This window comes from Phycodurus eques, chromosome 19 (assembly GCF_024500275.1).
Source record: "Phycodurus eques isolate BA_2022a chromosome 19, UOR_Pequ_1.1, whole genome shotgun sequence".
Classification (NCBI taxonomy): Eukaryota; Metazoa; Chordata; class Actinopteri; order Syngnathiformes; family Syngnathidae; genus Phycodurus; species Phycodurus eques.
In genome coordinates this window covers 406,976-416,432 of record NC_084543.1, presented here as the reverse complement: position 1 = coordinate 416,432, position 9,457 = coordinate 406,976, and the positions used below count along the sequence as shown (strand labels likewise).

The window sequence follows — 9,457 nt, the reverse complement described above, 5'->3', positions numbered from 1 at the left end:
TTTCGCTTTTGCTGATGTCATGGAGTGAGGACTCATTTAAAAGACAGTCCCGCGGCTAATCTAATGGAAGAACTACTGAATGTGAAGGCCCTTGCAGATTAGATTGACACGGCAACACATGTATGCTCAAATCTGATTGGACAAAAAACTATTCCAAGCTCCAAAAACTGTAAGAAGCGTGGCCAAGAGAAATGCTACGAAATGAACAAAGCAGACTCCGAATTGAATACAATTTCCTGGAACAAATATGATAATTCAGGTTGTAAATGATGGCGTTTAGGCCGGCAGAAAAGGTATCGCTCGTCTCTCTTTCAAATGTGATTTCAATCAGGACCAAACCGCATCCAGCTCAAGTCTTGCAGCCTTTCCACAGGCCGAGTTGTGGAAACCAAAAGAAAAAAAGTCTTCAACAAGATATTGGCATCAAAGACAATGTGAAGGCAAGCATTACTGTAGTCGCCATCAAGGCCAGCCAAGTGCTGCCTTTCGTAGCTGTCAATTAGCGCCATCTAGTGTCACTTTGTCGCGACTACAACGTGATACTCGGACTGTTGCAAACTTAATATGTTGTTGTTGTAGTCATGACTTATAATACACCCAGTATGTACAGTGCATGACACTTCTGCGTGTATCATAATACTAGCCCATAAATTAAAGACATTAAAATGTAAGGTGGCACGCTTAGCACGTCCGCCTCACAGTTGTGAGGTTGTGGGTTCAAATCCCGGAGTTTGCATGTTCTCCCCGTGCCTGCGTGGGTTTCCTCCCACATTCCAAAAATGAATTGAAGACTCGTAATTCCCCTTAGGTGCGAATGGTTGTTTGTTTCGACGTGCCCTGCGATTGGCTGACGACCAGTTCGGGGTGTACCCCGCCTCTCGCCCAGAGTCTGCTGGGATCGGCGTCAGCAGGCCGGTTCGGAAAATGGATGAATAAATGTGCTCATAATATAGTCGCATATTCTACAGTGACATTTGAGCAATGAGTGCAAATTGAGAGCAATAAATGTGACAGTGATTGAACATTTCTTTTATACACAGTACAATATTACAGTATTGCACAGGCGCCGGGAAGTTTTTGTGTGTCCACTTTTATGATTCTTATAAGTCTGGTCATCAACATTGAGAAAGGGAATATGTTAATAATGATCTTTGTACAAATCTGCCAGCACGTGGCTTTTTGTCAGTGCAAGGTTTGAATATTTACGGGTTCATGTTTGCACTTTCTAACGGTAACATATTTGCACTGCAGAGGACAAAATATAGGATGAATATCAACGGACTCGGCCACCGAAGACAACAACAATGTCACAAAGGACCTGGAAGTGAGCAATCACGTCGATAAAAAGTGTTTGCTTTAGTCGGAAACAATGTGACATGGTGGAAGTACATCGTAATCAAATGTGCGTGTACGTGACATCCGTGCATGTTACTCCCGTGGAGGCATCTAAGCTTCCTACTGTGTTCTTTTCTGACACTTAATGACAACAACAATGCCTGAAATGAAATCGGTACTATTTGTTATTTGATTTGATTTGATTAGATTTGATCCATCCGTTTTCTTTACTGCTTCTCCTCACAAGGGTCGCGGGCGTGCTGCAGCCTATCCCAGCTATGTTCGGGCGACAGGCGGGGTACACCCCGAACTGGTCGCCAGCCAATCGCAGGGCATTATCTTTTTTTATTTGTTAACATTTTTTTTTTGCACTAAAGTGACCGATAAAGCTAAAAAGATAGCGCCTAGTGAGACTAGAGTGGCTAGCACAACTGCCGTATCGGCCGAGTGAATCAGTGATCTCCAACTTATGACAGGAAACGTTCAGCAGTGTGGTACGAGTACCACTCGTGACACGTGAGCTCCCTCTAGAGGAACGTGAACGAATCACTCCCCAAGTGCACTTCAGTTGGACGGTGTTGAACTTTGAAGATCGAGACATTTGCATTTAATCTTTTAGAAGTATTTGTTTTTAAACATGTTTTGGTATCATTTTGATGTACCTTTTATGTACAGTACATTTGAATGGAATCCTGATTTAAGTCGTTTTTTTTTTTTTTACTTTTCTATATTAAAGCCCAGTGTTACCGAGCAGACTTCAAAATGTACACAGGCTTACGATATTAGATTTCAGACCTCTATCTCTTTGATGAACGCCGCTGAGGTCTACTATGCTACTGTATTTGAATTTTGCTCATGATGGTGGTACTCAGACAGCTCCGTATTTTGTTCACGTGGTACTTGCTGTATAAAGTTTAAGGACGGCTCACGTAGAGTATTTGCACAAGACAAACGATAGGATGAAGATGAATGAATGGACTCACCGCTGATGTTGGACTTGGAGGTCGACTTGTGGACGAGGAGGACCTGCTGGGTGTGCATTCCTGGAAAAAACACGTAACGTTCAAGCAAGTGCACAATATACATCACAGCTACTTGGTTTTGTCAAAAACAAGTGTCGAGCTATTTACGTACATGTGCATGCATGCTACGGCATCTAGGCTTGCTGAAGTGTTGTCTTCTGACGCTTAACAACAATAACAAGGCCAGAAACCAAATGGGAAGTCTTTTTTTTTTTTTTAACAGTCAAGTGGCAAATATAAGATAAAAAATAGCGCTCAGTGAGACTCGATTAGCTGGCTCATCTGCAGCGCATTGATGATTCTGCTTACGGTACAACTGAATCCGTTATCTACAACTTATTCAGGGAAACATTTGACATGTATACTATTGAATTTTTGCATCCTTTAAATTTCGTGCTACCAACTTTCGCCCACATTTCCGCTGTACGGAGCATTTGAACAGATTGGCAGCCGCGTGAGCCAATAGGAAGCCGGGAAACGTTGCCGCTGACCAATAGGAGCGCAAAGGGTTGTTAGCGCTCGTAAACGGGTAGTAAAAGCACAAGCAGGTAAGTAACAATTTGATTTGCTTATTTGATAGAAATTGGCAAACTCCACTCTTGTTAAGACCAAAAGAGCGATTTGCTATAAACTTTAATTGTGCGGTCGGAGCAAGGCTGAAATTTTTAACTGACTTTTCAATCGGGAGTTTTTGAGAAGTGGCTGTGGGCTAGCTTATTAGCATTCGCGTTAGCTTCACGCTAAACTGTTCAACCCTTGACAAAAAATATGAAACGATAACAAATCTAATCAAACTCGTCAGCCATACAAGAAGTCCTGCTTTTAACTTACTGGCGCTTGTCACCTCTCATTGTTGGCATGAATGAACACGGACAACTTTTTTTTCACGTCAGTTAGCGGCACTGGGTTAGCATTGGGCAGCCTAGCGGTGAGCACTGCCGGCTTGCAGTCGCCAGGGTCTGGGTTGGAGTCTCTGCTCGAGCCCTCCTTTGTGGCCTTGGTGTGTTCTTTCCGTGCTCAAGTAGGGGTTTCTTCCCTCATTACAAAAACATGTTAGCATTGTATCTTCATTGAAGATGAACAAATTGCCCATCGATGGGGAAATGATTGCCTATACAGTCCCCTCCAAAAGTCTTGGAACGCCAAGGGCAATCCCTTTGTTTTTGTTGTATACTGAAGACATTTGGGTTTCAGATCAAAAGAGGAATATGACACAAACTTTCAGAGTTCCAGCTTTTATTTCATGGTATTTACATCTAGATGTGTTAAACAACTCAGGACAGAGCACCTTTTGTTTGAAGCCACCCACTTTTCAAGTGAGCAAAAAGTATTGGAACAGACATTATTGAATGAACTTAAAGTGAATAACATTGAATATTTGGTGGCATAACCCTTACATGCAATAACTGCATCAAGGCTGCGACACACTGACTTCACCAGACTGTTGGATTCTTGATTTGAAATGCTTTTCCAGACCTTTAGTGCAGCCTCTTTCAGTTCTTGTTTGTTTCTGGGGCTTTCTCCCTTCAGTCACCTCACCAAGAGGTAAAATGCATGCTCTATTGGGTTAAGGTCCGGTGACTGACTTGGCCAGTCTAAGACCTTCCCTCATCCCCCCCCGATGAAGTCCTTTGTTGTGTTTTGGGTCATTGCCTTGTTGCACGATGAAGCGTTTCCTTATTAGTTTGGATGCATTTTTCTGTAAATGGCCAGACAAAATGGTTTAGTAGACTCCAAAATGAATTCTGTTGCTCCCATCGTAAGTTCCATCATCGATCAAGACTAGCGAGCCCAAGCCATGACATGGCGTCCGCTATGCTTCACAGATGAGCTCGTGCGTTTCGGATCACAGGCAGATCCTTTCTTTCTCCTTACTTTGGCCTTTCCATCACTTTGCTAGAGGTTCATCTCGGTCTCATCAGTCCAGAAAACCTTCGCGGCTCATCTCTGTGCTTCTTTGCAAAATCCAATCTGGCCTTCCGATTCTCTTTGCCGATGGTTCGCATCTCGTGGTACGGCCTGTCTATTTCTTCTGTCGAAGTCTTCTTCGAACAGGGGATTGTGATACCTTCACCCCTGCCCCGCGGAGGTCGGCAGCGATGTCAGCGACTTGTCTTTGGGTGTTTCTTCGCAGCTCTCACAATATTCATCAACTGCCGTGGATACCCTTGGCCGACCCGTTCGACGTCTGTTGCTCAGTACGCCGGTAGTTTCTTTCTTTTTCAGGAAATTCCAAATTGTTGTATTGGCTACGCCCAATGTTTGCGCACGAGCTCTGATCGATTTTCCCTCTTCCCTCAGCTTCAAAATGGTTTGCTTTTCTCTCGCCTCTCTGGTCTTCACGTTTGCTTCACAGCAAACGCAGTTTTCACAGGTGAAACCCAAAGCCAAAAACGAGCACCATCTAATGTTTAAGCAATCCATCTAGAAGACAACATCTGAGCAACGAGAAACACTCCTCAGTAGACTTTACACCGATTTTGTCGGCCTTATCGGTATCGGCCGATAATTAGCATTTTATGCTGATCGGCTTTAATGTCATAATTCGCGGATCCAATCAGTGACGTCATTGATCGGCTCCGCAAAAGACATTTACTCTGTACGTAAACATGACCGTTCTGTCGAATCATGCTCTAAGTTTCGGTGTGGGTGAAGTCATTTAATTAAAAATAAAATAATTTAATTACAGTAAGTTAGCACCCATTATTTCTGTCACGTTGTAATGTTGGTTTGACCTGACTGATTAGAATACACGATCTGACTAGAGCAGTGATTTCCAAGCTTTATGGAGCCAAGGAACATATTTTACAATTGAAAAATCTCACAGCACACCAAAAAACTAAAATGTCACAAAAAGTGGATACATTAATTACGGTATTTACTTCCTGCCATCTAGTAGATGACCATTAATTTGTTCTGTCTGTCACTATGCCTCACTGGCATAAATAGAGGAACAAAGATACATTATTTATTGTAAATATAATTTTTGAAGCAATTAAGTACACAAGTATATACAGTAAATGAACAGGTGGTTTAAATAGACACATTCCTCCATCATGTGATCGGATCGGTGATCGGTTATCAGTTTTTTAAACTCAGTGATCGGTCCCAAAAATCCTGATCGTCTAAAGCCTACACATCAGTTCCAATTTTCTGCTCATTTGAAAAGTGGGTGGCTTCAAACATAAGGTGCTGTCATGAGTTGTTTAACATATCTAGATGTAAATACCATGAAATAAAAGCTGGAATTCAGAATTGTTGTCTTATATTCATCTTTTGATCTGAAATCCAAATGTCTTCAGTCTACAATAAAAACAAAGGAATTGACCTTGCCGTTCCAATACTTTTGGAGGGGACTGTATGTACCCTGACAGTGGGAGGAAAACGTATGTGAACCCTTCGGAATTTTTTTAATTTCCGCATAAATTGGTCATCAAATGTAGTCTGATCTTCATCTAAATCACAAAAATAAATAAACATCCATCCATCCATTTTCTACAGAGTCTGCTTAAACTACCCCCCCCACAACATTTTTTTTCATATTTGTATTGAAAATAACGTGAACTTTGACAGGACAGGGAGGGATAAGTAAGTGAACCCTTGAATTTAATAACTGGTTGACCCTTTGACAGCAATAACTTCAACCAAAGGTTTCCTGCAGTTAAAGATGATCTGTGACGACGATCAGGATGAATTTTGGACCGTTCCTCTTTCCAAAACTGTTGCACCTCAGTGAGATTCCTTGGTTGTCTGGTGTGAACAGCTCACTTGAGGTCCTGCCGCAGCATCTCAATTGGGGTTGAGGTCAGGACTTTATATCTAAAAACTTGTACAAAGCTGGTAAAGGTTACAAAAGTATCTCTGAAAGTCTTGATGTTCATCAGTCCACAGTTAGACAAATTGTCTATGAATGGAGAAAGTTCAGCACTGTTGCTTGTGGCCGTCCATTAAAGATGACTGCAAGAGCGCAGCGCAGAATGCTCAATGGGGTCAAAGAGAACTCCTAGGGTCGGTCGGGGTGTCAAAAGTCATTTTAGGTTGCGGGCCAGATTCACCCCAATTTGATCTCAAGAGGGCTGAACCAGTATACCCGTGGCCCAGTGAGCTAGAAATTACGACAATTGGATTTTTTTTTGGGTGCACATAATTACAACATCATTTGGGAAAATATTCACATTTATTGATTATTATCTTGTTGCAAATCATATGAGCAATCTTAAATGTCATAAAAATGTTTTGCTATTTCAACAATATTACAAATCACTATTTTCATTTACAGTTGCAACTTACAGATCACAGTAAATGTATAAACTGAATATACCTTTTATAAAACAATTTATTTCGAAATAATTTTAAATTTACATAAATTTCCACATCCATCTGGAAATCTTGAAAGGCTTAATTGACTCATCACACCATACAAACTAAAGTGGGAACTTTTCAGAACGAAAGTGCAGTTAACCCACCGCCTTCTCAATGTACACCGGCAGATTGAAGGAGTGTAAAATGAACGTATTAGCTATATCTAGTAAGGACATACATATCCACAGTAATAACAAAATAGAAATTTAAATGAGCTGCAAATTCAATAGTCGCCCAGTAGCGTGCCATAAAAAGCTGAAAACACAAACAATGAATATATATGAGGTTAGCATTAGTCAGCACAAACAATGAGCAAGCCCTCTCCAACGATTAGCATGCATCAAATTAGCTTGTAGCTTACACCTCACTAAAGAAGAAGTGACTTTCAGCTTTTTCCTGTCACAGCGAGCCACTCGCATGATTTTTTTGTCTGATGTAACCCAACCATTTTTATCCGGGCTCTAATAAACCCATGTCCCAATTAACTTCATAAATATGTTTTTACCTGCACGTGCACATTCGTATATGAAATTACTTAACAAACAATACATATGATATGATACATATTTAGGCATTGCTTCACACACAGTCTCACTCTCTTACTGCATATGAATCGGAAGTGTGCCGTGCCCTGCCGATCTTTTCTCTCTCTCTCTCTCTCTCCTCTCTCTCAGCTTCGTGCACATCGCGTCAGGTGCCTCACAGCACCTCCGGTTATATGGTGGTGCTTGTGTCAGAATAAAAGCATGAGTTTCAAAATAAGAGTCTATATGTATAAATGGACTAAAACCTGCCTGACGGGCAGAACAATGCCCACGGGACGGATTGTATACCCTGACGGGACGGTTCTGGCCCGCGGGACGCATGTTTGACATCCCTGCCCTAGCGTGTCAGTTAAAGACTTACAGAAATCACTGGCACATGCCAACATCTCGACAAATCTACCATACCATACATCAAACAGGAAACAAGAATGGGGTTCATGGGACAACACCCAAGGAGGTGTTATGGGGTCATTTAAAATTTATTTTGGCCATTGCTCTTTAGAAAAAACATTGCTGCTTGTTTGAAGTTTGCTCAAGAGCACTTGGATGTTCCGCAACACTACTGGCAAAATATTCTGTGGACAGATGAAACCAAAGTTGAATTGTTGAGGAGGAATACGCAACGCCTTTTGTGGAGCAAAAATGGAACAGCACACTAACATCAAATCCTGATCCCAACTGCCCAGCGTGGTGGAGGGAGCATCATGGTATGGGTGTGCTTTTCTAACTCAGGGCCTGGACAGCTTTCTATTATCAATGGAAAAATGAATTCACAATTTTCATCATAAAGATATTTTCTAGAAGAACTTGAGGCAACAGTTGAAACTCAAAAGAGGATGGGTGTTGCAACAGGACCATGATTCAAAACACAGAAGGAAACCAACAACAGAATGGCTTCAGCAGAAAATATGAACGTCCTGACCTCAACTCCATTGAGATGGGGTGGGATGACCTCAAGAGAGAGCGATTCACAGCAGACACCCTTGCAGGAGTCTTGCTGAACTGCAACAGAAATTCTCATCTGCAACTACAGGAAACGGTCGCTTGACGTTATTGCTGTCAACCAGTTATTAAATCCAAGGGTGGGCTTGTTTTGTCCTCCCTGTCCTGTCAATGTTTCCATGTTATGCTCTATAAAAATTATAAAAACAAATAATTGTTTGTTTGGCATTAGTTTAAAGGTCAGATGACAAAGATGTTATGGGGTCAGTTAAAATTCATATTTGCATCATTTATATGTTATGTAATACATGCACGTCACTTCCAGCAAGCTTTCAACCATAGTTTAGCTAAAAATGAGGTTTCTATGATGCATAGAAACCTCATTTCTATCCACCACAAGGGCTACCAGAAGTGACGACATAATTGACACAAACGGCGCGCTACACTCTATACGCAATGACGAGCAACGTGTTGGAATATGTGGAGGAGGAGGATTTCGACGTACAATGGCACCCAACTGAACTTTGCATCGTCAAAGCGTACGTTTGAGCCGATCAGACAGTGACGACGACGAGCAGCCAAGTAGCAGCTGTGCAACAGAAAAAGAGAGCGGCCACTGGCTCGATGTGACGGCATGTCAAAAGCATACCTTTTTATACAGTCGTGGCTTGAAATAACGGCACCCCAGGGGTGCCAATATTTGTTCGCACAACTATATGCATTATATATTCATTTATGTTTCTTTTACATAGTATGCAGTATTCCTATATAATGTGTGTCCCTCGCTCGAGTTGCGTTATAACACACCGCACAGAAAGTCTTTGCCGTGTGTCTGTTGGCTCGTCATATAGGCCAAAGTACAGACGACAGTACTGAAAACTAGTGTGTGGGTCTTTTTTTCCTACTGCCCAGTGCATAGTAACCATAATAGAGTCGTAGGTATATACAATGAAATGCTCACCTCTTGTCTTCACCGCTTCGCTGCTGCACCGTGGCGGCTGCGAGATTTAGTTCTCTTGCTGGCGGTTGAGGTCCCGATGGCCGTTGGAAAAATAGTTGGCACCGCAGCTGGTTTCAGCCCTCTGCCTCTGTATCCAATGCTTTCTGATAAGTCTTTCTCCAAACACGCCGGTTCGAAGTGATCAGCACAGTTTGGAATGCTTGCTAGGCACCCATAGCTGACCACGTTTCTTCCCCTGTTAATTGACATTTGTACAACCAAATGCCACACAATAAACCATTGTGACATCG

General features: G+C 42.0%; 1 protein-coding gene across 3 annotated transcripts in view; it reads left to right on the top strand.

Annotated features, from left to right (window-relative positions):
• The first annotated feature begins 2,852 nt into the window (after positions 1 to 2,852).
• LOC133395276 (KAT8 regulatory NSL complex subunit 1-like) overlaps positions 2,853 to 9,457 on the top strand; it is a 44,473-nt gene continuing 37,868 nt past the window's right edge. For all 3 annotated transcript variants that reach the window (XM_061664036.1, XM_061664035.1, XM_061664034.1), the window contains exon 1: positions 2,853 to 2,905. The gene's annotated coding sequence lies outside the window, so the exon portion shown is untranslated. The remainder of the gene's footprint in view (positions 2,906 to 9,457) is intronic.